Here is a 27,558-nt window from a genome sequence, read left to right on the forward strand (position 1 = left end):
CTGGTGTCCTTCCCTTTATATATCCTAAATTTGTAGGTATACCCTGATGCACTCTCTTACCCGGCAGGTACTCGCGGAATTGAACCCTCCCTTTAAAATCTACCAAGGACTCATCAATAGAAATACACTTCTCGGGGGTGAATGCTTGGGAAAACCGGGCACTGAAATGGTCTAATAGGGGTCTCCGTTTATACAAACGGTCAAAACTGGGGTCATCTCGGGGTGGGCACGGCTCATTATCAGTATAATGTAAGAAGCGAAGTATTGCCTCATTTATTTATTTTTTTAGGTTCCAGTTCAGTTCTGAAGTTGCTTTGAGGGGCCCATATATTAGAAACCCCTATGAAACACCCCATTTTAGAAACTAGACCCCTCAAAGTATTCACAACAGCATTTAGAAAGTTTATGAACCCTTTCGGTGTTTCACAGAAATTTAGAGCAAAGTAAAGGTGAAATTTACATATTTTTTTTTTGTCAGAAAATCCTCTTTATACCATTTTTTTATAACACAAAAGATTTTACCAGAGAAACGCAACTCAATATTTATTGCCCGGATTCTGCAGTTTTGAGAAATATCCCACATGTGGCGCTAGTGCGGTAATGGACTGAAGCCCCGGCCTCCGAAGCAAAGGAGCACTTAGTGGATTATGAGGCCTCCTTTTTATTAGGCACCATGTCCGGTTTGAAGAGGTCTTGTGGTGCCAAACAGTGGAAAACCCCCAAAAGTGACCCCATTTTGGAAACTAGACCCCTTGAGGAATCCATTGTAGTTTTCTTGGGGTGCATGTGACTTTTTCATCAGTTTTTATTCTATTTTTAGGTGGCGCGATGACTAAAAAACAGCAATTCTACTATTGTTTTTTTATTCTATTTTTTTTACAGCGTTCACCGTGCGTTATAAATGACATATTCACTTTATTCTGCGGGGCGATACGATTACGGCGATACCAGATGTTTATCGTTTTTTTTATGTCTTATGGCGTTTGCACAATAAAATACGTTTTGTAAACAATCATTCACTTTTTGTGTTACCTTATTCTAAGAGCCATAACGTTTTTATTTTTCAATCAATAAAGCCGTGCGAGGACTTATTTTTTGCGTAACGAACTGTAGTTTCCATCATTACCATTTTTCGGTACATGCGACTTTTTGATCTCTTTTTATTCCATTTTTTGGGAGGTGAAGTGACCAAACAATTGTGATTGTGGTACGGTTTATTATTATTTTCTTTTACGGCGTTCACCACGCGGGATAAATAATGAAATAATGTTGTAGTTCAGGCCGTTACGGACGCGGCGATATCAATTATGTATAGTTTATTTGTTTGTTTATATATTTTTATTAATAATAAATGACTGATAAGGGAAAAAGGGGATTTTTACTTTTATTACTTTTAAAACTTTTATTTTCTTATTTTTACACATGTTTTTTTAACTTTTTTTTAACTTTATTACTTTGTCCCACTAGGGGACATGAGGGCAGGAGGCCCTGATTGCAATTCTAATACACTGCACTACATGCGTAGTGCAGTGTATTAGAGCTGTCAGCTACTCACTGACAGCAAGCATAGTGAGTCCTGACTTTGTCAGGACCCAGTAGGCTTCCGTCGATGGCAGAGCCGGACGCCATTGTTTGGTGTCCGGTTGCCATAGTCACCATCGCCAGCCGCTATCGTGTAGCAGGCTGGCAATTGTAGCTTAACCCCTAAAAAGCCGTGATCACTATTGAACACGGCTTTTCAGGGGTTAATCAGCGGGGACACAGCGATCGGACCCCGCTGTAGGAGCTGCGGCAGCTGCTGTACGAGACAGCAGCTGTCACAGCTCCTGTATGTGTCGGGAGGATGGCCGAAATGGCCGTTACTCCGGCGACGTACTATTCCGTCGCTGAGCGCGAACGTATTGGTTAGCGTGACGGAATAGTATGTCGCTGAGCGCGAATGGGTTAAAGAGGCTGTGTCACCGCATTCTACGTGGCCTGTCTTCTACATGTGATCGGCGCTGTCATGTAGATCACAGCAGTGTTTTTTTATTTAGAAAAACGATCAATTTTGACCAAGTTATGACCTATTTAAGAAAGTTATTAGCATAAATCTAAATGCCCAACTGGGCATTTTTTTTTAGCTTTTGACCAAGTGGGCATGTATCTTCCATGTTTATAAAACAGCAGTCCCATGTAACACCTATATCCAGTGTATACACAGACAGTCTATCCAGGCAGGAGGAGATAACCGATGATGTAACCGATACTGCAGCCACTTATGATGTCACTGATGATGTCATAGACAGTACTAGTCGCTAAGTTCTATGTGCAGCTGGATTCCACTCACTTTGCACTTGATATTTGATCAGTGTGTTTCCTACAGATCAGGATTTTTGCCCTTTTTCTCCAATTTTTGGAATAACATCTGGACCAGGACTGTGATTGACTGTGATTGACAGGTAAGATGCAGCATTTTATTATTTATCAGCTATAATATCAGTGTTATTAATTATACATGTTACTGGATACATGAAATATCTACGCTCTAGAATTCTGATATAAGACCAGATTCACACTGGACATTACTGCAGTAATTTATAACCAGCATCTCACCACAACTATATGATTGTAGAAGGATTTTTTTTTCCTGTGATTGACGGGGTTGTTTTTTGTTTTTTTTCAAGTTCCAGTAAAATGTTTCTATGAACAAAAGTAAAACTGAACATGTGGATTTTACATTCAGATTTCTGTTTCAATATGTCTTTATTAAACAGTTGAGACATCAGAAAATATATGTGTATAACAGTTCTACTCGCAGGTAGACGTAAATAGTCTCAAATAATAATTAAATCGTTAATTCCTATAAGTTTTAACATTTTGAGAAAATGGGATTCAAAATAATATGGGTAATAAAAGGTAAATAAAATAAATGTTGTGAAGAACGTATACAGGTCATCATAAAGAAAAAATAATATGTATACAACAGACAACGTATGAGCGCCCCCTAGAAAGGGAGCGGTACGGCATATACAGAATTATTCCAGCACATCCAATCTTTACAGAACCGGTCATGTCTTTGTATACTACGGGCATAAATATATTCATATTGATAGTTTGTATTGACTTTTTTAATGATGTCTGTGATGGTCGGGATGTTACATGTTTTCCATCAGAACGCTATAGCTGATGTGGCAGATATCAATATATGACATATTACAATTTGGAATTGTTTGTTTCCCCATTAAAGTTACAATTTATTATTTCCTGAAAATTACAGCAGTCAGTAATGTGTGAATGGAAATGTGAATTCTCAAGTATTTTCTAGGACAGACATGCCAGGAGAGACGTCAGATCCTCTATAATTTTATATGTATGTTTTGTATAAAATGTCTTATTTACCTTTTAAAGGGATTTTCCATAACTTTATTATTAATAGTAAATATCAGATCGGTGGAGATCTGACTCCTACTACCCCTATGATCAGCTGAGTAAAGGGGCCGCACCACCCTGGTCAGCCACATGTCATCTTCATTGTTTACCAGGAAAGCTCCATGCATTTGGTAGTGGCTGTGCTCGGTATTTCAGCTCAGAGAGAACCAACTCTGGAACGGCGCCCCCTAAACCCTGTTCTACCTTTTTGTGTTCCGGCTGATTTCCTACTATGAAGGGGGAAAGCTCCATAGAACTGAATAGTAGTTACCCAAACAGCGTAGCTCGCATGCTATGCTGCTTCCGTAGCTGCCATTCACTACTATGGGAGTTAGAGAAACAGCGTAGTTCAGCGAGCTACGCTGTTTCCGTAACTCCCGACCATGTAATCTGTAAGTGGCCGGGAGTCAGTGTGAGCACAAAATGCTAGAACAGGGTTTAGGGGGCCCCATTCTAGAGATTGGTGTACAGGTGGGACCCGCATTTATCTGACGTTTATTACATATCCTGTGGTTACGTCAAATATGTCGCTCATGGGAAAACTCCTTTAACATACTGTACACATTTCTTACAGGATGGCGGTGACGGACACCTCTGATATATGTCATATGTTGGTCATCTGTCACCTATAGACGTCAATGTTAAATAGTGTATACGTGTAATGTATAAGTGTAACCTCTGGTAACATGACAACTATTCTTGTATCTATCCTGTGATCAGAGGTTTTGTATCTTTTTCTTAGATCTTGTCTGAACAGATCCCTTGATTAGTCCCAGAACTGCTGCTGCCGGGACAGTGTCCTGAATACAGCGCTCAGGTATTGATCTCTCTTTCCTGTAATTTACCTTTCCTGCATATTACTCACACACGTCCCAAATTATCTGGTCATAAAACAGACGGCACCTTTGTGTATGACTGAAGCCATTCCTCCATGTCACATAGGCAGATAGATCCCTGACACTTGGCGGCAGTCATAGTTATCATGAACACCCTTAGGCTGGGTTCACACGACCTATTTTCAGGCGTAAACGAGGCGTATTATGCCTCGATATACGCCTGAAAATAGGGCTACAATACGTCGGCAAACATCTGCCCATTCATTTGAATGGGTTTGCCGACGTACTGTGCAGACGACCTGTAATTTACGCGTCGTCGTTTGACAGCTGTCAAACGACGACGCGTAAATTGACTGCCTCGGCAAAGAAGTGCAGGACACTTATATACATTATATGCAGGACACTTCTTTGCAACGTAATTTGAGCCGTTCTTCATTGAACTTAATGAAGCACAGCTCAAGATTTACGAGCGTCACAGACGCCTCGCATAATACGAGGAGGAGCTTTTACGGCTGAAACGAGGCAGCTGTTTTCTCCTGAAAACAGTCTGTCATTTCAGCCGTAAAAGCCTCTCGTCGTGTGCACATACCCTAATTCTACTGACACCAAGAAGTTCACCAAACAGTCACATAATCTTACTCCTGGATATAGAGCCGGACATAGAAGACTGGGGTCCTCATAGCAAAGATCAAACTGGGCCCTCCATTATGGGGCCCAATGTAGCTACTGAGGAGAGCTGGGCGTGATGTTTGTTTACCTCTCCATTCCCTTCCCATGACCTTTGGGACAATTCTCCACCGCTTTGCTTGCTGCCAATGTAGTTCCTCTGGAGAGCGGAGTCCTGCACAGGTTGTCACCACCCAGCCGCAAAGAGGAGAGGACCAACTCCATTACCTGCTATATAGTGATACCAAATCCACTGCTGTCTAAATCTATAACTGTCAAATTGTATTTTCCATGAAGTGTAATCTTATATTATAATATTTTATTACAATTAACCTCCAATCCCAGGGATGATGGATTATCTCTTCTATGTATATAATACTGGTCATATGTTCTGGACTTGTCTGTTCTTATGACGAGTAAATAATTGTATTTCCCATAAAATTATAATGCTGGAGCATCTCCTCTTAGCACTCTGAGTTTTTATATTCCTCTATAATTCCGCCTGGGAATGTTTGAATATGGGGGATACAATATCTCTTGTCTATAGGACATGTCCCTAAACATTATGAAACTGTCAGCACTCATTGTATTGTATCAGACCATGGCCATTGAGAAAAGAGAATAACGTCACCCAGTTGTCAATTTCTTCTTACATTTCCAGGAGTAATAAAAAAGTAACAGCCCAATGAAGAGCTCTGTGATGGCCTCAGGTCCAGGTGTAGGAGGGGCTGCTCCAAAAATAAGGAGAGCGCCCAACTAATGCCCAGCATATAAAGTAGGAGAGTCCAAGGTAAGTGCCGAATATTTCTTTATCTCTACACACGTTATATCACATATTTACTGGCTGGAAGGTTTATAGCAATAATGGATATTTTCTCCAAGAGCCCAATTTCAGTTTTCTCACATTGTCCCTCAGAAAACAAGGTTGCTCTTCCTAATATTCCTCGCTTCAATGCTGGGGGTGGTAGATGGAAGAATAGAAAAAAATGTCCTACACAAAATGTAGTGACCGCTTATTACTGACAAGCTACAAACCTGTAATATATTAGGAAAAGAGACCAAGAGCCTGGAAACCCGGTGTGGTCAACTATGGCATCCAGACTAAGCTGCCATCCAAACTTATATGTTGTCAGGTAACCCGGTGCATACCCAGAATATTCATTACATGTATCCACATTATATGTGTCCAGAGACACCACAAAAGAGAGAAGAATCAGAAACTCCACAGTTCTCTATAGTTTCCCTTAAGTTCTGGTTTATATAGAGACATGACTATAAGCTCCGGGGCCTTGGTGCCAAATCTATACCAGGTCCTGCCAACTATCATATACCATATATAATCTGCACTCCCACAGACACAACAGGCTTTATGTAAGATGGGGTCCTGGGCAACAAGTAAAGTAGGCTCACCCACCCACCCCATCCCACAGGGTCATGTTTCTATACAGTTTTTTTTATTTATCTGGTGGTCTAGGGCTGTGAAAGGGTTCAGTGTAAATTCACTGGTGGTTTAAGGCCTCATGCACACTTCCGACACCTTTTTCACGGCCGCTTTTGACGGGTCTGTGAACCCGTTTTAGCGGCCGTGTGGTTTCAGTGTGCACTCCCGTGTGCACTCCGTGTTTCCGTTTCCGTGCGCCGAGCATGGTACTGTCCAGGGTGACAGTACCATGCTCGGCGCGCGGAAATAATGTAATAAAAATAAATAAATTCATACTTACATTCCTCCTGTCCGGCCTCCAGTGATGACGTTCAATTCATGTCACCTCGGCAGCCAATCACAGGCTGCCGCGCCCTCGGCAGCCAATCACAGGCTGCCGCGGCCTCGGCAGCCAATCACAGGCTGCCGCGTCACAAAAGAAGGTCGGACTGCAGGAAGAAGAGGGACTCGTCACCAAGACAACGACCGGGTACGTATGAAAGGCTTTTTATTTTATTTTTAATCAGCAGCCTCTTTTCTCTATCAGTTATTGATAGAGACAAGTGGCTGCCGATTAGTGTAATATTTTTGTCATGTTTTTCTGCCCGCCCAGCGGTTGCTAGGCAACGGCTCCGTCACACACGGACAGCACACGGATGCCTTCCGTGTGCCTTCAGTTTTTTTGACGGCCCCATTGACTGGCATGGGCCTCACAGTCATGGAATCCCGGACCAAAGTAGGACATGCTCTACTTTGGAACGGAAAGGAGCAACGGACCGTCAAAAAAACTGAAGTGTGCATGGGGCCATTGAAATGAATGGGTTCAGGGTGCTATCAGTGACAAAAACGGATAGCACCCTGAAGAAAAAAACGGAAGTGTGCATGAGGCCTAAGGCAGTAAAGGGGAATTGTTTTTTCATTGTATGGTGGTCTAGGGCAGTCAAGGGGGTGACAAGTAAAATCAGGATTCCTCCAGGTGATGGCGGCATTGGGGATTTGTTCAAATTGTGACCCCCTTATGCCAGTCATGGACACCAGGGCCTGTGTGTGACTACAACCTCTTCACCCCTATAGTTATGTTCCCTGGGTCTACGTTGCATTACAAAATGTGTTCAATGTCTCACTCGCCCTGTGATAGATAATGACATGTGTGACAGTAAATATATTATTATACATTATAGATATGGGGTTATTTTATGTATATGCAGTAAACCCATTATGTATATTACAGACATATAAAACATGTGAATATGCGGCACCAGTGACAGCCGACATGCTAGAAGATCCACCGTATATATGTAAGTATTATAGAAAATAACAACCTATAGAAATGCTATAATGTGATGTCATCCAGAATGTTCCTATAGAGACACATGAGAGGCTGCGGGAACAAATTCCCCAATGTTGTCAATTGGCTGAACATATATTTGTTGATATGATGACCCATACTAAGCTCACATCACAATTTTAACTTTTCGTTCCAGAAAACCTTGGGATCGGCTGCCTGCTGCCAGGGGGACTCTCTGAAGTAATATTTCATCTATATGAGGTATATCCATCTTTAGTTACTATATATAGGGATGGGGATCGTGTAGGTAATGGGTTTCTTTGTATAGTATGAAGATGGCCATATGACTGGCGGTGCCATGTAGTCTAGGGGGGACACGTAAGGGAACAATAGGGAACAGTTTTGGCCTGAAGATAGATTTAAGGTAATTGGTTGAGGGGACTAGGGGTACAGTAAAGTTAATTGGGGATTAGGGGTGGAGCAGTGTTGGGGGATATAAGGCACGGTCACCCTGCCAAGAGCAGTTGCCACACATTATTGCCTACAAGAAATTCATTAGCCCAAACCCTTACATGCAATCTAATAGACATTAGGACGCTACTAGTTACTTTTGGGGTGGCAGAGGGCCCCCTGACCTGCTGGGCCCCAATGTAACTGCACAGTTCTCACTTATAGTACGTCCGCCCCTGATTTATGTTAGAAAGTCATATGGGAGAAGCCCCCTGACCGGTTAAATACCTAGGCCAAATGGGCAAACATCTTGTAATAGCCACTGATTCCATGTCATGTAACTGCTGAGGACTTGTACTATATAATATTGTATATTGTAATGTCGTGGTGAAGGAAAGGTACAGGGTTCAGGAGTCATCTCTACTACTTGGTGTCTCAGCGCTGGGCACTTGTGCCATGTATCCCAGACATGTACCCCAAACTTTGCTAGCAGTCAGGGGAGACACTGCTTACCTTACTGTTATCATTACTACAAGTAATAAAAGCGGGCGGCCGGGAGCGGACCTATCCATGCCGCCTGTCACTCTGACGTCCGCAATGTTTATCTGCAGCATTGTAGGGGGAGGGGTGGCAGGACTCCTAATAAAGTGTCTCTGTGTGAATATTTGTATGAACCCCCTCAGAAACCCCATAATAGTTACTGTTGTGATATAATAAGAATAAAGCTCATTATAATAACTCACTGATAAGAGACATTGTAGAAGCATAAAAATGAGATAATATATAATACACCTAAAGCTATAAAATACACTGTTGGGGACTGGCCTCTGTTCTACATGAAAATGTTTCCATTGATTGGGATTTGTCCTAATACTTTGTCTTTCTTACGCCTAGTATTAATTCTGAATGGCCCCATTGAATTGCATAGGTCCGTGTGATGTCCGTTGTTTTAACACACGTAAGGCCTTATTCACACGAACGCGTTTAACGTCCATGATACGTCGCACGGACCTATGTTAGTCAATGGGGCCGTTCAGACAGTCCGTGATTTTCACGCAGCGTGTGTCCGCTGCGTAAAACTCACGACATGTCCTATGCTTGGCCGTTTTTCGCGCATCACGCACCGATTGAGGTCAGTGGGTGCGTGAAAATCACGCGCAGCACATGGAAGCACTTCCGTGTGTCGAACGTGACTCGCGCAACAGTAGATAAATAAGTGAAGGAAAAAATAAAAGCACGTCCTTCATTTCTTTTTCTAAACATCAAAACCGCGTGTCATAAGGATGGCATATGCGTGAAAATCACGCAGCCACGCAGCATTCACTGATGACACACGGAACTGCAAGATGCACACGTTCGTGTGAATAAGGCCTAACACGGATGTGGAATACGCTGGTGTGAATAAGGCCTAAGTTGTATTTTTATACACGTATTATGCTATGTGCTATGTGTGATTTTGGTTGCATACAGTAAAAGTTGCTTGTTGTGTGGAGTATTTTTTTTTTTCAAATACATGAATGATGGACAAATATTGTAGGGCTTCTGTTTCAGTGTTTTGAGAGCGCACACTTTTATGGCTGTAGATGTATGTGGTATATATATATATATATATATAAGCTTTTATCACCTTGATCTATTCATTGTAAATGATATTTTCTCTAAATCGCTGATTGTATGTGAGTTTTAGGCACAAATGTGAATTTTAATGCATTTGTTTTTAAAAATAAATTCCTCTATCCTATATCTGAGGGTATGTTCACACGCACTAATTACGGACGTAATTCGGGCGTTTTTGCCCCGAATTACGTCCGAAAATAGCGCCTCGATAGCGCTGACAAACATCTGCCCATTGAAAGCAATGGGCAGACGTTTGTCTGTTCACACGAGGCGTAATTTACGCGCCGCTGTCAAATGACGGCGCGTAAATAGACGCCCGTGTCAAAGAAGTGACCTGTCACTTCTTTGGCCGTATTTGGAGCCGTTATTCATTGACTTCAATGAATAGCAGCGCCAATTACGTCCGTAATGGACGCGGCACTCAAGCGCCTGCACATGCCGTCACGGCTGAAATTACGGGGATGTTTTCAGGCTGAAACATCCCCGTAATTTCAGCCGTTACAGACGCCCTCGTGTGAACATACCCTAAGGTGTGATAGTGAAGGTGAACACGGCCGACAGGACCACGTCAAGACAACTGCAATCGTCAGGTTTAGAGATGAGCGAACCGGGACAACCGAACCCGGTTTCGGTCCGAACTTCCGGTAAAGTTCGGTTCGCAGCGAATCCGAACTTCACCGGGTTCGGCCGAACCCGTTTTGACCGAACCCGGTCAAAAACATTATACAAATCGGCAGCCACTTATCTCTATCAATCACTGATAGAGAAAAGAGGCTGCTGATTAAAAATAAAATAAAAAGCATTTCATACGTACCCGGTCGTTGTCTTGTTGACGAGTCCCTCTTCTTCCTCCAGTCCGACCTTTTCTGACGCGGCAGCCTGTGATTGGCTGCAGAGGCCTCTGCAGCCTGTTATTGGCTGCAGAGGCCGCGGCAGCCTGTGATTGGCTGCAGCGCTCACAAGGCTGCATCGTCATCAAGGAATGTCGGGCCGGATGTCGAGAGGGACGCGTCACCAAGGCAACGGCCAGGAGACCGGACTGGAGGAAGCAGAAAGTTCTCGGTAAGTATGAACGTCTTTTTTTTTACAGGTACTGTGATCGGTAGTCACTGTCCAGGGTACTGAAACAGTTACTGCCGATCAGTTAACTCTTTCAGCACCCTGAACAGTGACTATTTAGTGTATGTGCACACACACTAATTACGTCCGTAAATGACGGACGTATTTCGGCCGCAAGTACCGGACCGAACACAGTGCAGGGAGCCGGGCTCCTAGCATCATACTTATGTACGATGCTAGGAGTCCCTGCCTCTCTGCAGGACAACTGTCCCGTACTGTAATCATGTTTTCAGTACGGGACAGTAGTTCCACGGAGAGGCAGGGACTCCTAGCATCGTATATAAATATGATGCTAGGAGCCCGGCTCCCTGCAGGGTGTTCGGTCCGGTACTTGCGGCCGAAATACGTCCGTCAATTACGGACGTAATTAGTGTGTGTGCACATACCCTTACTGACGTCGCCTAGCAACGCTGCCGTAATGACGGGTGCACACATGTAGCCACCCGTCATTACGGGGCCTCATGCACACGACCATAAAAACACCCGTTATCACGGGTCGTAATTACGACCCGAAATAGCGGGCCCATAGACTTCTGTTAGCCACGGGTACCTTCCCGTTTTCTCACGGGAAGGTGCCCGTGCCGTTAAAAAGATAGAACATGTTCTATTTTTTTATTTTACGGGCCGTGCTCGTAATTACGACTCGTAACTACGAGCACGGCCGGCCGGCCACGGGCAGCCGGCCGCTTTTGCGAACCGTGCTGTCATTATAATTATAGCAGCACGGCCCGTAAAATAGAAAAATAGAACATGTTCTATTTTTTTAACGGCACGGGCACCTTCCCGTGAGAATACGGAAAGGTACCCGTGGGTAACAGAAGTCTATGAGCCCGTTATTGCGGGTCGTAATTACGACCCGCAATAACGGGTGTTTTTACGGTCGTGTGCATGATGGGAGCACGGCTCGGAAAAACGAACGGCTGCCCGTGCTCATCTCCTGAAATAATCTGTGCTGCCTTAAACTCTGTGGACAGGTCAGGATCCTGTTTCTTTTAAATGCTGCTAGGGAACCCGCTCGATCCACTATATAAGGCTGCGCTACAGTGCAGCATTTAAAAGAAACAGGATCCTGACCTGTCCACAGAGTTTAAGGCAGCACAGAGTATTTCAGGAGATGAGCGTGCAGATTCAGTGCTGTTGTGAACTCTGCTCTTACCATTACGTAGCTCTCAGTCTGTTATCTCTCCTCCACTCCTGTCCTCAAGAACACCTTCACATGATTGGCAAGTCACCACGTAATGGTAAGAGCAGAGTTCACAGCAGCACAGAGTATTTCAGGAGATGAGCATGCGGATCTTGTGCGTGGTGGTGACTTGCCAATCATGTGAACGTGTTATAGAGGACAGGAGTGGAGGAGATGTAACAGACTGAGCTACGTAATGGTAAGAACAGAGTTCACAGCAGCACAGAGTATTTCAGGAGAGGAGCGTGCAGATTCAGTGCTGCTGTGAACTCTGCTCTTACCATTACGTAGCTCAGTCTGTTACCTCTCCTCCACTCCTGTCCTCAATAACACCTTCACATGATTGGCAAGTCACCACCCCGCACAAGATCCGCACGCTCATCTCCTGAAATACTCTGTGCTGCTGTGAACTCTGCTCTTACCATTACGTGGTGACTTGCCAATCATGTGAAGGTGTTCTGGAGGACAGGAGTGGAGGAGAGGTAACAGACTGAGAGCTACGTAATGGTAAGAGCAGAGTTCGCAGCAGCACTGAATCTGCACGCTCATCTCCTGAAATACTCTGTGCTGCCTTAAACTCTATGGACAGGTCAGGATCCTGTTTCTTTTAAATGCTGCACTGTAGCGCAGCCTTATATAGTGGATCGAGCGGGTTCCCCAGCAGCATTTAAAAGAAACCGTGTTTGTGTATGTGTGTGTTTGTGTATATATGTGTGTTTGGGTATGTGACTGTCTGTTTTTGTTTTTATATGTGTGTGTGTATATATGGGTGTGTTTGTGTATATGTGTTTTGTGTATATGTTTGTGTATATATGGGTGTATTTGTGTATATGTTTGTGTGTAGATGTTTGTGTGTGTTTTTGTATATGTGTATATGTGTGTATATGGGTGTGTGTTTGTGTGTATATATGGGTGTGTTTGTGTATATGTGTTTGTGTATATGTGTGTTTGGGTATGTGTGTTTTTGTTTGTATATGTGTTTGTGTATATGTGTTCGTGTATGTGTGTATAACTGTGTGTGTGTGTGTTTGGATATGTGTGTTTTTGTTTGTATATGTGTGAGTTCGTGTATATGTGTGTGTTTGTCTGTTTATGTGTGTGTGTATATCTTGTTGTGTTTGTGTATATATGTGTGTGTCTGTGTATGGTTGTTTGTTTGTGTGTGCGTGTATATATGTGTGTAGGTGAGTAGAAGTATTGGTATTGTTCACATTGATAACTGTTTTTTTATGTTGTTGCAGATTTTGATGTACCGATTGGACTACATCTACGATTCGTTGGACTACTGCGTAGATCTGCGTTTTTTCAAATTTTAATAAAATGGTTAACGAGGGTTTTGTTGGGGATTTCTTATTTCAATAAAAAATAATTGTCTTTGTGTTTTTTTTTCAAACTTTATTAGTGCCTAGATAATGGCAGTTGGCTGATTGACAGCGTCCATTATTAAGGCGGTACTTAGTGTTAGCCGGTGCAGAGGCTAGCACTAACCACCCATTATTACCCCGGTACCCACCACCACCAGGGGTGCCGGGAAGAGCTTGGTACGATCCAGTACCCGACCATCTGTTGTGATGGTCGGGTACTGGGGCGGCCGTAGGCTGGTATTATGAGGCTGGGAAGGGCCAAAATCAGTGGACCTTCCCACCCTTGTAATGCTAGGCTGCTGCTGCTGTGTTGTATCGGGCTGGTTATAAAAATGGGGGGGACCCCCACGTCGTTTTTTTTTTGGAATTTAACAAATTTAGCAATAGACGGGTCCCCCACATTTTTAATAACCAGCCATATACAAGGCCGCAGCAGTCTGGCATTACATGGGTGGGAAGGGCCACTGGTTTTGTCCATTCCCAGGCTAATAACACTGTTGTATGTGGCTGGTTATGATAAATTGGGTGGAACCCCATGTCTTTTTAAAAAAAAAAATGTAAATAAATAAATAATTTAAAAAAATGACGTGGGGTCCCCCCCACTTTTATAACCAGCCAGATACAACACAGCAGCAGCAGCCTAGCATTACAAGGGTGGGAAGGTCCACTGTTTTTGGCCCTTCCCAGCCTCATAATACCAGCCTGCGGCCGCCCCAGGGCCCGACCATCACAACAGATGGTCGGGTACTGGATCGTACCTGGCTCTTCCCGGCACCCCTGGTGGTTTTGGGTACCGGGGTAATAATGGTGGTTAGTGTTAGCCTCTGCACCGGCTAACACTAAGCCTCGCATTAGTAATGGATGTTGTCACTCAGACAGCGGCCATTACTAAAGTGGTAATAATAAAATTTGAAAAGAAAAAGACAAAGATATAGATAAAATATTTTATTGAAATAAAGCACCCCCAACACAACCCTCATTAACCATTTTATTGTAGAAAAAAAACCGTCATCGAAGTAGTCCTCGAAACCGACGTAGTCCAAACACCAAACCTGTGGAAAAAAAAAATAATGAAATAAAACATGTCGTAGGCTTAGATTCAGTTTAATGTGTGATACTGACTGTTATACCATGTATAGAAGCCTGCCGTGAAGTTGACTTAGATACAGGGCGCCAGCAGACAGTATCATACATGGCCATACATACATATATACAAATATACATACATATATACAAACATACATACATATATACAAGCATGCACATATATACATGCAAATATACATACATGCAAACATACACACATATATACATGCAAACTATCATACATACATGCATACACACACACTTGAAAACATACATACATACAAACAAACATGCAAAGATACATACATACATATATACAAGCATGCACAAATATACATGCAAACATAAATACATGCAAACATAATTACAAACATGCACATATATATATAAACATACATGCAAACATACATGCAAAAATAAAAACATGCAAACATACATACATGCACATCTATACATACATACATGACAACATACATACAAACATACATGACAACATACATACATGCAAACATACATACATGCAAACATACATACACACATGCAAACATATATACATGCAAATATACATACAAACATGCACATGTATACATACATGCCAACATACATGCAAACATACATGCACATATATACATACATACATGACAACATACATACATACATGCAAATATACATACATACACACACACATGCACATATATACATACATGCCAACATACATGCACATATATACATACATGACAACATACATACATACATACATACATGACAACATACATACATATATATATACACACATGCAAATATACATACAAACATGCATACATACATGCAAACATACATTCATGCAAACATACATGCAAACATACATACATACATACAAATATACATACACACATGCACATATATACATACATGACAACATACATACATACATACATGACAACATACATGCAAAAATACATACATGCAAACATACATACATACATGCAAATATACATACAAACATGCACATATATACATACATGCCAACATACATGCAAACATACATGCACAGATATACATACATACATACATGCCAACATACATACATGCCAAAAAATAATAATAATACGTTCATACTTACTTTCCTCCTGTCCGGCCTCCAGCGATGACGTTTCATCCATGTCGCCGCTGCAGCCTGTGATTGGCTGCAGAGGCGGTCACGTGGGATGAAGCGTCATCCTGACGTGCGTGACCGCCACTACAGCCTGTGATTGGCTGCAGCGGCGAAAGGGATGAAACGTCATCGCTGGAGGCCGGACAGGAGGAAAGTAAGTACGAACGTATAATTTTTATTTTTTTATTACATTTAAATGGTATTTTCCGCGCGCCGAGCATGTACTGTGAAGGTTGCTGAAAGAGTTAGTGCAGCCCATTAACTCTATCAGCACCCTGGACAGTAGCATGCTCGGCGCACGTAAGTGACAGGTTCGGTCAGAACTAGTTCGGTCCGAACCGAACTTTTTTGTGAAATTCGGCGAACTAGCCGAACCGAACTTTTGATAAGTTCGCTCATCTCTAGTCAGGTTGTCTGCTTCCAGGAAAATAGGAGCTTTGTGGACGCCTAATTTTTCTAGGTGTGTAATCCCTGCTTTTTATAGATTGTTACTTTTTTTTTGTACATTTCCTGCTTAAAACCACATTTTTGGTGTTTTCAATTTGTAATTTTATGGAGATAATATATGTACATGTAGACACAGGCACAAGTGGTATGTATGTATGTATGTATGATATATATGTATGAGGGACATGAGGGGGCCCGTGTCGCCCACCGGCACTGGCCCCCACCATGGCCGGAGGCTCCCCTAGCAGCCGCTATGGCTGCTACAGCGGGACCCCACTGAAGACTACGGCAGAGTTAAACAAAAGACATGTATCCCCTCTCCACAGGACAGGGGATACATGTGTGATCGCTGGCATCGATAGGGAGAACGGGGAACTGAAAGTCCCCTGAAGTTCTCCATCAAAAACCTCGGACTTCCGGTGTCTGTGTCGGCAGCTCCGTAGAAATGAATGGAGTGCCGGTCGCGCTTGTGCACATCCGTGACCAGCGCTCCTTTCATTTTTATTGAGCTGCGCAGACGCCGGAAGTCCGAGGTTAGTCATGGAGAACTTCAGGGGACTTTCGGTCCCCCGTTCTCCTTATCGCTGCCAGCGATCACACATGTATCCCCTGTCCTGTGGATAGGGGATGCATGTTATTTGTAGGACACACTGTAGGTTGCATTTTTTGGGGGGGCTGGGGATGCTGTATGGCGTTCCCTACAGGGGGGGCTGTATGCCGTTTCCTACAGGGGGGACTGTATGGTGTCCCCTGCAGGGGGGAACTGTATGGCGGCCCCTGCAGGGGGGGCTGTATGGCGTTCCCTACAGGGGGGGCTGTATGGCGTTCCCTACAGGGGGGGGGCTGTATGGCGTTCCCTACAGGGGGGGCTGTATGGTGTTCCCTACAGGGGGGGCTGTATGGCGTTTCCTACAGTGGGGGCTGTATGGCGTTCGCGCCATATAGCCCCCTCTGTAGATAACGCCATACAGTCCCCCCTGTAGATAACGCCATACAGCCCCCTCTGTAGATAACGCCATACAGCCCCCCCTGTAGATAACGCCATACATTCCCCCCTGTAGATAACGCCATACAGCCCCCCTGTGGATAACGCCATACAGCCCCCCCTGTAGATAACGCCATACAGCCCCCCTGTAGATAACGCCATACAGTCCCCCCTGTAGATAACGCCATATAGTACCCCCTGTAGATAACGCCATACAACCCCCTCTGTAGATAACGCCATACAGCCCCCTCTGTAGATATCTACAAAGGGGGCTGTATGGCGCTACCTACAGGGGTGTTGTATGGCATTATCTACAGGGGGGCTGTATGGCGTTATCTACAGGGGGGCTGTATGGCGTTATCTACAGGGGGGGCTGTAAAAAAGGCACTATCTACAAGGGGGGGGGGGTTGTGTGACACCCAGGGGAGGGGGGGCCACAGTCAAAAGTTTGCTATGGGGCCCAGTCTTTCCTAGTTATGCCCCTGTATGTATGTATGTATGTATGATATATATATATATATATATATATATATATATATATATATATATGTATGTATGTATGATATATATATATATATATATATATATATATGTGTGTGTGTATGTATGATATATAAGTGTGTATGTATGAATGTATGTATGTACGATATATATATATGTGTGTATGTATGATATATATGTAAAGGATCTGCCAGGCACTGCGGGGTTAACTCCCAGAACTAATCAGTCAGCACCTGAGAATACATCCCTGAGACTGACTCCTGCTTCCACCATTCAGGCTGGCAGGCTTAGGAGTGGGAGAGCCTATCGTAACCTGGCCAGACTCAGCTAGCTCCCGCCCTCGGTCTATTTAAGCCTGCACTTCCTGTCCCTCGGTGCTTGTTATTGCTTTTGTTTCCTTCCTTGTGGTTCCTGGCCCAGCTACAGCTCCTGCTATTTTTGATCCTGCTCCATACCGACCCTGGCTTACCGACTACTCTTCTGCTTTTCGTTTTGTACCTCGCACACTCCTGGCTTGACTCGGCTCGTTCACCACTCTGGTTGCTCACGGTGTTGCCGTGGGCAACGGCCCCTTTTCCTTGCTTGTGTTCCTTGTATGTTTGTCGTGTTTGTCGTGCACTTACTGAGCGCAGGGACCGCCGCCCAGTTGTACCCCGTCGCCTAGGGCGGGTCGTTGCAAGTAGGCAGGGACAAAGTGGCGGGTAGATTAGGGCTCACTTGTCCGTCTCCCTACCCCCTGCCGTTACAATATATGTGTATGTATGTATGTACGATATATATATATATATGTGTGTGTGTATGTATGTATGTATCTATTTATGATATATATATATATATATATAGATATGTATATATATATATATATATGCATGTGTATGATATGCGCGTGTGTGTGTGTGTGTATGTATTTATGATATATAAACTGTATGTGTGTATGTATGATATATATGTGTGTATGTATATATGTATGATGTATGTATATATATATATGTATGTATGATATATGTATGTATGTATGTATGTATGAACGCTGCACATATTGAACTTTTTTTTTTAGGATGCCTGGAGCATAAAATTTTCTGCTTTAGTTTACACTGTTGACATAAAGTATAAATTTGTATGCATTTTTTTTAATTAAAAATGACACTTTATACACACAAGGACCGTCATGCAATTTTATGTGGAGTGGCAAATGGACAATGTACCAGGAATCTACTTTCAGAAAATATATAAGTATGGGGGGTTTAGTATGATTTTTTTTGTACTTAGTAATATAGGTTTTATTTGTACATGACAAAAGTAAGAGGCAAAATGCCTAAAAAACCCTGGTAGTGAAAGGGTTAAAAAGGTCCAACAGGAAAGACTGGCACAACCAATCGGAGCTCAGCTTTCATTTCAAAGCTGCTCTGAAAAAAAGCTGCACTGTGATTGGTTGCTATGGTCAACAAGGACAGTTGATGTGTTTGACAGTCTGTCCGCCATCCATGCAGCGTGATGTATAATCTGTACACAAGACAGGTAACAGAAAGAAGTATCTATATGTAATGTATAGACATGCTTAGTAGATGACGGACATTACAATATTTACACTAAAGATGCAAATGTGATGATGACATTCTACTTTCTTACAAGCCGATTCTGCCTTCCTTGTAGCCGGATCCCTCTGGGTGGGGGGAAATATTGCGCATGCCATTAGGCTGTGTTCATATGACAGATTTTTCTTATGGAAAAATCAGACGTGGAATTGGTCGAGAAACCGTGGTAGAAAACCACAGCCGACCCTCAGATTTCGGTAGTTGTTTTGTAGTAAAAACTGAGGTGTTTCTGCACACAGATTAGAACCATTTAATGGGGCTAATCTGCCTGCGATTACCTGATGTGGAACATGCAACGGAAAACGCGTGACATGTCACTTTTTTTCAGCGAGGCGGTGTACAATTTCACCCGCTTAATATTCTGTCCTGTATAAATGGGTGGTTTCTTATAGACAATGGTGCACTTTTTTCAAGTGTTTTTCACGCCGATTCAGACACAGAAAATGCGTCTGAATCCTCGTGAAAATTCTGCCGTGTGAACAGGGCCTTAGTCCTGGCAAAGAGGAAAATCACATGGAGGCTTGGAGAAAATCAAGACTGAAATACGACAATGACATCTGAATATATAAAGTGAAATAATGTCCTTCTAGGGCGACACAGGATAATGATTGTGACAGCGGTGCCTTATATTGTACACGTCCACCTCACATAACCGCCGGCCTCTGCTTCAATGATTCCAGTAAGAGTAGGAGGTTCCCCCGGGGCAAGAATTACCACAGCGGAAAGATGTACAAGACTTGTGAATGTTGTTATTCCCATCCCATTACACCTGGGTTCTCATGGCTAGGTGTTGTGGCTTTTTTTGTCATAAACTTCCAAATCGGGCAACACACACACACACACACACACACACACACACACACACACACACACACACACCCCCCCCCCCCCCACACACCCGTATTGCATTATGGGCCTACATTGTTCCTCTAATTTTACACATTCCGTAAGAAGAAAAGAAAATGTGTCATGCTCCACCACACGCCATAGGGAGGATATGGCGTCTCATTAAAGCACCGCACGGCGACAGAGGGTGAAATACAGAATTGTAACTTGTCAGATATACAATACATGTTAGAGGCTTTAGTACTTGCTGTAAGAGGTGTAAATGGAAGTCTTCCCAGCTCATGATTCATCAAAACTCTACACAGGTTAGGCTCTGTCCACAACACCATTAGAGCCCGAAACCTCACTGACCCATTAGAAGTCAATGGGATCTTTTACACAACGGATCCATCATGATTGTCATAGCTCTGTCAATAAATCCTAGGATTTGTACCAGTCTAAATAAGAGCCAAGGCTTGATATGGAATCAATCATTTCAGTTTGTGAGGGTAAATAATCGTTTTCTAGGAGTCCTAAGCTGCATCCACTCCCCCACACCAGCCAAAATGGCTCCATTACCAATACCACCAGAGTGCCCCATAAACAGTGCCAGTAGAGTGCCCCATAAACAGTGCCAGTAGAGTGCCCCATAAACAGTGCCAGTAGAGTGCCACATAAACAGTGCCAGTAGAGTGCTTCCCTGCGTGCAGCCACAAGCAGGAGCTCAATGATACATGTTTACACAGCTACCATGCGGCCATAGAAATAAATATGCAGCAAGAGCCCCTGTTCTCAGCCGTCAGGAGACTTTCAGGAGACCTCCTTCTCTGCCGGGAGATTTCTTGTAGACTACTCGACAATCCTGGAGAGTAGGCAAGAATGACGTCTATGTGTTTAGTCAGACACAAACCCAAAGCACATTATTAACCCCTTCCCATCGCTGACATTATTTTTATTCACATTTTTTCCTCCCCACCTTCCAAAAGCCACGGAATTGCTGCAGGAATTTCCGCTTGGACTAGCAGACAATCTGCTATGGAAAAACATTTCCTGCATTTACTGTAGAAAATATTCCGGATTTTGCTGCGTTTTTTTTCCAAGTCTGTGAGATGGTGACATTTCCTCTGAAAAACGCAGGAATTCAGTCCACTTTCCGCAGCAGGAATTTACATACAGCAGGTGAATTTCAGGACTGACATTTTATGCAGCGTGTGGATAACATTCGCTCATTCACACCCACTTTGCTGCTACTGTATTCCGCTGCATATTATCCGTTCGCAATTCCGAATGGAAAATACGCAGCCATTTTCGTTACATGTGGACAAGCCCTTACAAGGAGAAAATGCATTATTAAAAATAAAATTTGTTTTGTGTTGCCATATTCTGAGACATAACTTTTTCATTTTTCCGTCTATATGACGGCTTATTTTCTGCAGGCCGAGCTGTAGTTTTAATTGGTACTATTTTGGGGTACATAAGACTTTTTGACCACTTTTTATTAAATTCTTTTGTGGGATACGAGGTGACTAAAAAACACAGCGATTTTGGGGCTTTCATTTTATATTGTAACAGATTGGACTTTTACAGGTGTCGCGATTCCAGATATGTTAAAAAAAAAAATCCACTGCTTTTGTGCGAAAATGTTTTTATTTTTTATATTCTTTTGGTCTATGTAAAAAAAAAAAAATGAACAGGGAGATGTGCTGCCAACAACGGTAATATTTTCGTCTGCATAAACGTTACAATCAGCCGATGAACGGGCGTTATACCCAGAAAAGGAGTATACAGTTACTCACAAAAGATAAAGAATAAAATCAAAATATACAACCCATCAAACCAAACCAAACAACAATCCCCAGTAGAAGAGTAGAAGCCCTAACATTTAATATAAAAATGGAAGAATCCCCAAAATACTGCAAAGGGGGATATCACTGGCAATATTGTTCACAACCTGTGCAAAGCCATACTATAAGAAAGGCACAAATGATACCTTCTCATTCAGGCCCAAAGGAACTTGGGTGCGTAACTTTATGATCCAACGACATTCAATTTGCTCATGACGTTTGGCTAGATTCCCTCCTCGGCAGCCCAAAGAAAGTTTAGCAATTTCAGGAACTTTTAAATCCTGACATCTGCCCTTGTATTTCTCCCTAAAGTGCTTAGGTATTGGTTTAAATTTGATGAGTTTCTGAGGGTCCAATTTCACTGCTGCCCTGATATCCTTGGCATGTTCCTGGGTGCGTACCCTCAGATCTTGTGTGGTCATACCCACGTATATCAAACCACAAGTGCATGTAGCGCGATATATGACCCCCGTGGTACTGCAATTAATGACGTGCACAATTTTGTGTTCATCACATCCTGATGAATCACAAAATGTGTCTGTCTTAACAATCATGCTACAGATAGAGCAGTGGCCACATGGGAATGAGCCCCACTTAGGGCCCGATGACACACAGGGAGGTACATAATGGCTTCTTACTAACATGTCCTTTAGTGTTCTGCTTCTTTTAGCCACCATCAATGGTCGGTGTGGAAGAACACCCCTAAGATCGGGATCATTCTGCCATTGTGTGTTAGAGTTGGTTACAAATCTGACCAGATTTCCTTTGATCTACGTACCTTTTGTCTCAACAGAATGTCCCGATTAGTACTCCTTGCTCTTTGGCATCCTTTTTCAGCATCTATATTTCTGTAGCCACGTTGTCTTAATCTCTTTTTCAGATTTGAGGCCTGTTCTTTAAAATTCCGATGAGAATTAAATCAATCAAGAATTGGCCTGTCGGGATGGAACGCACAATATGAGGAGTATAAAACGATGATGCGTGCAATAAAGAATTCACCGCTGTTGCTTTCAGAAAGATGGTCGTGCTTAAATGACCGTTATACAAAACCAAGAAATTTATGTCAAGAAATTCCTACAATTTCTTAGGACTGGAAAACCCCTTTTGGCTAAAGGGTTTTCCCACTAAGAACATTTATCACCTATCCACTGGATAGGTGATAAATATATGATCGCTAAGGGCCCCACTACTGGGACCCCCACCGACCATGTACTAACTCCTTATGAAATTTTGTTCGAAAATTACCCAGGTTGCCCATAACACCTACAGACTCAGAACTATATTTGTCACATGACACCCTTGTCCAATATGTGATAAGGCTTCAGAAGCAGTTTTAGGCTTGGTTTACAATGTGCGTTTTTGTTGCGTTTTTAGCATTCTTTTTTTGTTTGGTTTGATGAACTTCCACGTTAGTTTATCTACCAAAACAAAAAAAATTCATGGCAAAAACGCACAGTGTAAACCCAGCCTGAGAGAGTTAAGACTCAGGTGCAGGAGGCACAACATAAATGTACAGAAGAGACTTATTCCGTTAATCTGTGAAACTTTATAATGATCAATTAGTTTTACATTCTGGTTTATTTACAGTGCTTTGGGGAAGTCTCTTCAAGGTACTGCTGCTGACCATCCTTACTGCCGTGAGGTGTGAAAGAAGAGATACCTGGATCGATTCTTCCTATGTGAAGAAATCTGCACATATTATTTAGACCGACTCATCACCCGTGAGAGAAACCAATTATTACTGGAGACCTGCGAGCAGTTGTAACTTGATCCTCTGTTAGACGGAAAATTCCTTGACCTGGAGGAAAAGATAAGTGGGTCTGAGGATAATATACCGCACAGAAGACCCCCAGGTGAGAAGAAGGAGGTTGCTTCATGTAAGCCCACCTCACATGAAACAGCTGCAACAGGTACTGTTCTTTGCTCCCCTACAAGAGGTCAAGAATAATAGCATTAGATTCTACAGTATTTGATGACAGCCAGTCTCCTGAAACTCTGCATTGGCCGACTTCTTCAATACACTTGGACCTAAACCAGACAAAGGACTATGGAGTTTCATTGCTCGTAGCTCTATACATCAAAGTCTATGTATTTCAGCTTTCTGACATCATTCTTTTCTTAAAGCAATCTGACAACAACACTCTTACCAAACAACATAGAATACTCCAACGTGACTTCAGTGAAATACAGGAGTGAATTGTATATTACTGCAAACTAAATCGGAAGTACTGATACCTACGATTATCGACTTTCTGACATAATTCTTCCTTAACCCCTTCCCTCTTTGGCCGCTTTTGACCTTCCTGACAGAGTGTAAAGGATCTGCCAGGTACTACGTCTGTGTATACTCCCGAGATTAATCAGTCGACACCTGAGGCCAGACCTCTTAGACTGACACCGGCTCCCACCAACCAGGGTGGCAGGCTCAGGAGTGGGAGAGCCTATCGCGGCCTGGTCAGTCGGAGTTAGCTCCGCCCCCTGTTCATTTATACCTGCCGTGTTCTCTTCCTCAGTGCTTGTTATTCTTCTTGGATTCCTGGCCCCACTGCTGCCTTGCTCCAGCCTACTTCTGCCGTGCTTCTGCCATGCTTCAGTTCCGCTTATCCTGCTTCGCTTTGCCCCTGGCTTGCTTCCTGCTCCGTGCTCTGCGTTTGTATGCTCCACTACATCCTGATCCTGACTGGCTCATTCACCGCTCCGTTTCCTCGTGGCGTTCCGTGGCCTACTGCCCCTTCCCTTGCGTGTTCCCTGTTTGTACTCCCTTGCACTTAGACAGCGTAGGGACCGCCGCCAAGTTGTACCCCGTCACCTCGGGCGGGTCGTTGCAAGTAGGCAGGGACAGGGCGGTGGGTAGATTAGGGCTCACTTGTTCCCTTCACCTCCTTCCTGCCATTACATAATAACAAGCCCATACCTAGTCTACTATTTCTCCTACTCTGACGCTATCATGGACCCCCTTGAGACCCTGACCCAGCAGATGCAGGGCCTCTCCCTACAGGTCCAGGCCCTGGCTCAGAGGGTCAACCAGGCTGACGCTGCCTTAGTAGTACCCCTCACCTCACCTCTAGAACCCGACCTCAAGTTACCTGACCGGTTCTCAGGGGACCGTAAGACTTTTCTCTCCTTCCGGGAGAGTTGCAGACTTTATTTCCGCCTAAAACCTCACTCCTCAGGTTCCGAGAACCAGCGGGTGGGTATCATATCCCGACTCCAGGAAGGGCCCCGAGAGTGGGCCTTCTCCTTGGCTCCTGACGCCCCTGAACTTTCCTCCGTTGATCGTTTTTTCTCTGCCCTCTGACTCATTTACGACGAGACTGACAGGACTGCCTTAGCCGAGAGTCAGCTGGTGACCTTATGTCAGGGTAGGAGACCTGTTGAGGAATACTGTTCTGATTTTAGAAAGTGGTGCGTAGCTTCTCGGTGCAACGACCCGGCCCTAAGGTGCCAGTTTAGGTTCGGATTATCTGATGCCCTGAAGGATATGCTGGTTAGCTACCCCACTTCTGACTTTCTAGACCAGGTTATGGCCCTAGCAGTACGACTTGACCGACGTCTCAGGGAACATCAGCTTGAACGTTTCAATGTGTTCCCCTCTGACTTCCCTGCGATTCCCCCCGAGGTCCCGTCTCCTCGCTCTTCCATGGAGGACTCGGAGGTACCTATGCAACTCGGGGCCTCAATGTTCCCTCGACAACGTAGACAGTTTCGCAGGAAGAATGGTCTCTGCTTCTATTGTGGGGACGACAAGCATCTACTGAACACCTGTCCCAGGCGCAAGAATAAACAGCCGGAAAACTTCCGCGCCTAAGTGATCATCGGGGAGGTCACTTGGGCGCACAGGTATTTCCCGTTAATATGAAACGCAATAAAATTTTGCTTCCCTTTCAGGTCTCGTTTGCTGGCCGGTCTGCCACTGGCAGTGCCTTCGTGGATTCTGGCTCATCTGCTATTATCATGTCTGTGGAATTTGCTATGTCTCTAAAAATGCCTTTTATTGATTTGCCTTATCCTATCCCGGTAGTGGGTATCGACTCCACTCCTCTTGCTAATGGTTATTTTACTCAGCATACTCCTGTTTTTGAACTCCTTGTTGGCTCCATGCATTTGGAGCAGTGCTCTGTACTGGTGATGCAGGGATTATCGTCCGATCTGGTATTAGGTCTTCCCTGGTTGCAGCTGCATAATCCCACGTTTGATTGGAATACTGGGGATCTCACCAAATGGGGTAGTGAATGCCTGATGTCATGTCTTTCGGTTAACTCTATTTCTCCCCGGGAGGAGGTAAACACGCTTCCTGAGTTTGTTCAGGACTTCGCTGATGTGTTTTCTAAGGAGGCCTCCGAGGTGTTGCCCCCTCACAGAGATTACGATTGCGCCATCAATTTGGTGCCTGGTGCCAAGCTTCCTAAGGGTAGGATATTTAATCTTTCATGTCCTGAACGTGAAGCTATGAGGGAGTATATCCAAGAATGCCTGGCCAAGGGTTTCATTCGCCCCATCGACTTCTCCTGTTGGTGCTGGCTTCTTCTTCGTGGGGAAGAAGGATGGTGGTCTTAGGCCGTGCATTGATTATCGGAACCTGAATAAGGTCACCGTAAGGAACCAGTATCCCCTTCCTTTGATTCCGGATCTTTTTAATCAGGTTCAGGGGGCCCAATGGTTTTCTAAGTTCGATCTACGGGGGGCATATAACCTTATCCGCATCAAAGAGGGGGATGAGTGGAAAACTGCGTTCAACACACCCGAAGGTCATTTCGAATACCTGGTCATGCACTTTGGGTTGTGTAATGCCCCTGCCGTCTTCCAGAATTTTATTAATGAAATTCTGAGAGATTACCTGGGTAATTTTCTTGTAGTGTACCTTGATGACATACTGGTGTTTTCCAAGGACTGGTCCTCCCACGTGGAGCATGTCAGGAAGGTCCTCCAGGTCCTCCGGGAAAATAATCTGTTTGCGAAGACCGAAAAATGTGTGTTTGGGGTACAGGAGATACCATTTTTAGGTCAAATCCTCACTCCTCATGAATTCCGCATGGACCCTGCCAAGGTTCAGGCTGTGGCGGAATGGGTCCAACCTGCCTCCCTGAAGGCGCTACAGTGTTTTTTGGGGTTCGCTAACTATTACAGGAGATTTATTGCCAACTTCTCGGTCGTCGCTAAGCCTCTTACGGACCTTACTCGCAAGGGTGCTGATGTCCTCCATTGGCCCCCTGAGGCCGTCCAGGCTTTTGAGACCCTCAAGAAGTACTTTATCTCGGCCCCCGTGCTGGTTCAGCCCAACCAAAGGGAGCCATTTATTGTGGAGGTTGACGCATCCGAGGTGGGAATGGGGGCCGTCTTGTCCCAGGGTACCAGCTCCCTCACCCATCTCCGCCCCTGTGCTTACTTCTCTAGGAAGTTTTCGCCCACGGAGAGTAACTATGATATTGGCAACCGCAAACTTTTAGCCATTAAATGGGCTTTTGAAGAGTGGTGTCACTTCCTGGATGGGGCCAGACACCAGGTAACGGTCCTTACTGACCACAATAATCTGGTTTTCCTAGAATCTGCCCGGAGGCTTAATCCTAGACAAGCTCGTAGGGCACTATTCTTTACCAGATTTAATTTCTTGGTTACCTATAGGGCTGGGTCCAAAAATATTAAGGCTGATGCACTGTCACGTAGTTTCATGGCCAATCCTCCTCTCGAGAAGGATCCTGAAGGATCCTGCTTGTATTTTACCCCCTGGTATAATCGTTTCTGCCACTGATTCTGATTTAGCTTCT

General features: G+C 43.9%; 1 long non-coding RNA gene across 1 annotated transcript; it reads left to right on the top strand.

The window, feature by feature from the left end:
- The first annotated feature begins 2,355 nt into the window (after window positions 1–2,355).
- LOC142698909 (uncharacterized) lies at window positions 2,356–24,303 on the top strand. The gene is made up of 6 exons (XR_012865836.1): window positions 2,356–2,441; window positions 4,154–4,228; window positions 5,575–5,703; window positions 7,565–7,631; window positions 7,818–7,882; window positions 23,381–24,303. It is a non-coding gene; the product is annotated as an uncharacterized LOC142698909 (long non-coding RNA).
- The last annotated feature ends 3,255 nt before the right edge of the window (window positions 24,304–27,558 follow it).

This window comes from Rhinoderma darwinii, unplaced genomic scaffold (genome assembly GCF_050947455.1).
Source record: "Rhinoderma darwinii isolate aRhiDar2 unplaced genomic scaffold, aRhiDar2.hap1 Scaffold_105, whole genome shotgun sequence".
In the NCBI taxonomy this organism is placed as follows: domain Eukaryota; kingdom Metazoa; phylum Chordata; class Amphibia; order Anura; family Rhinodermatidae; genus Rhinoderma; species Rhinoderma darwinii.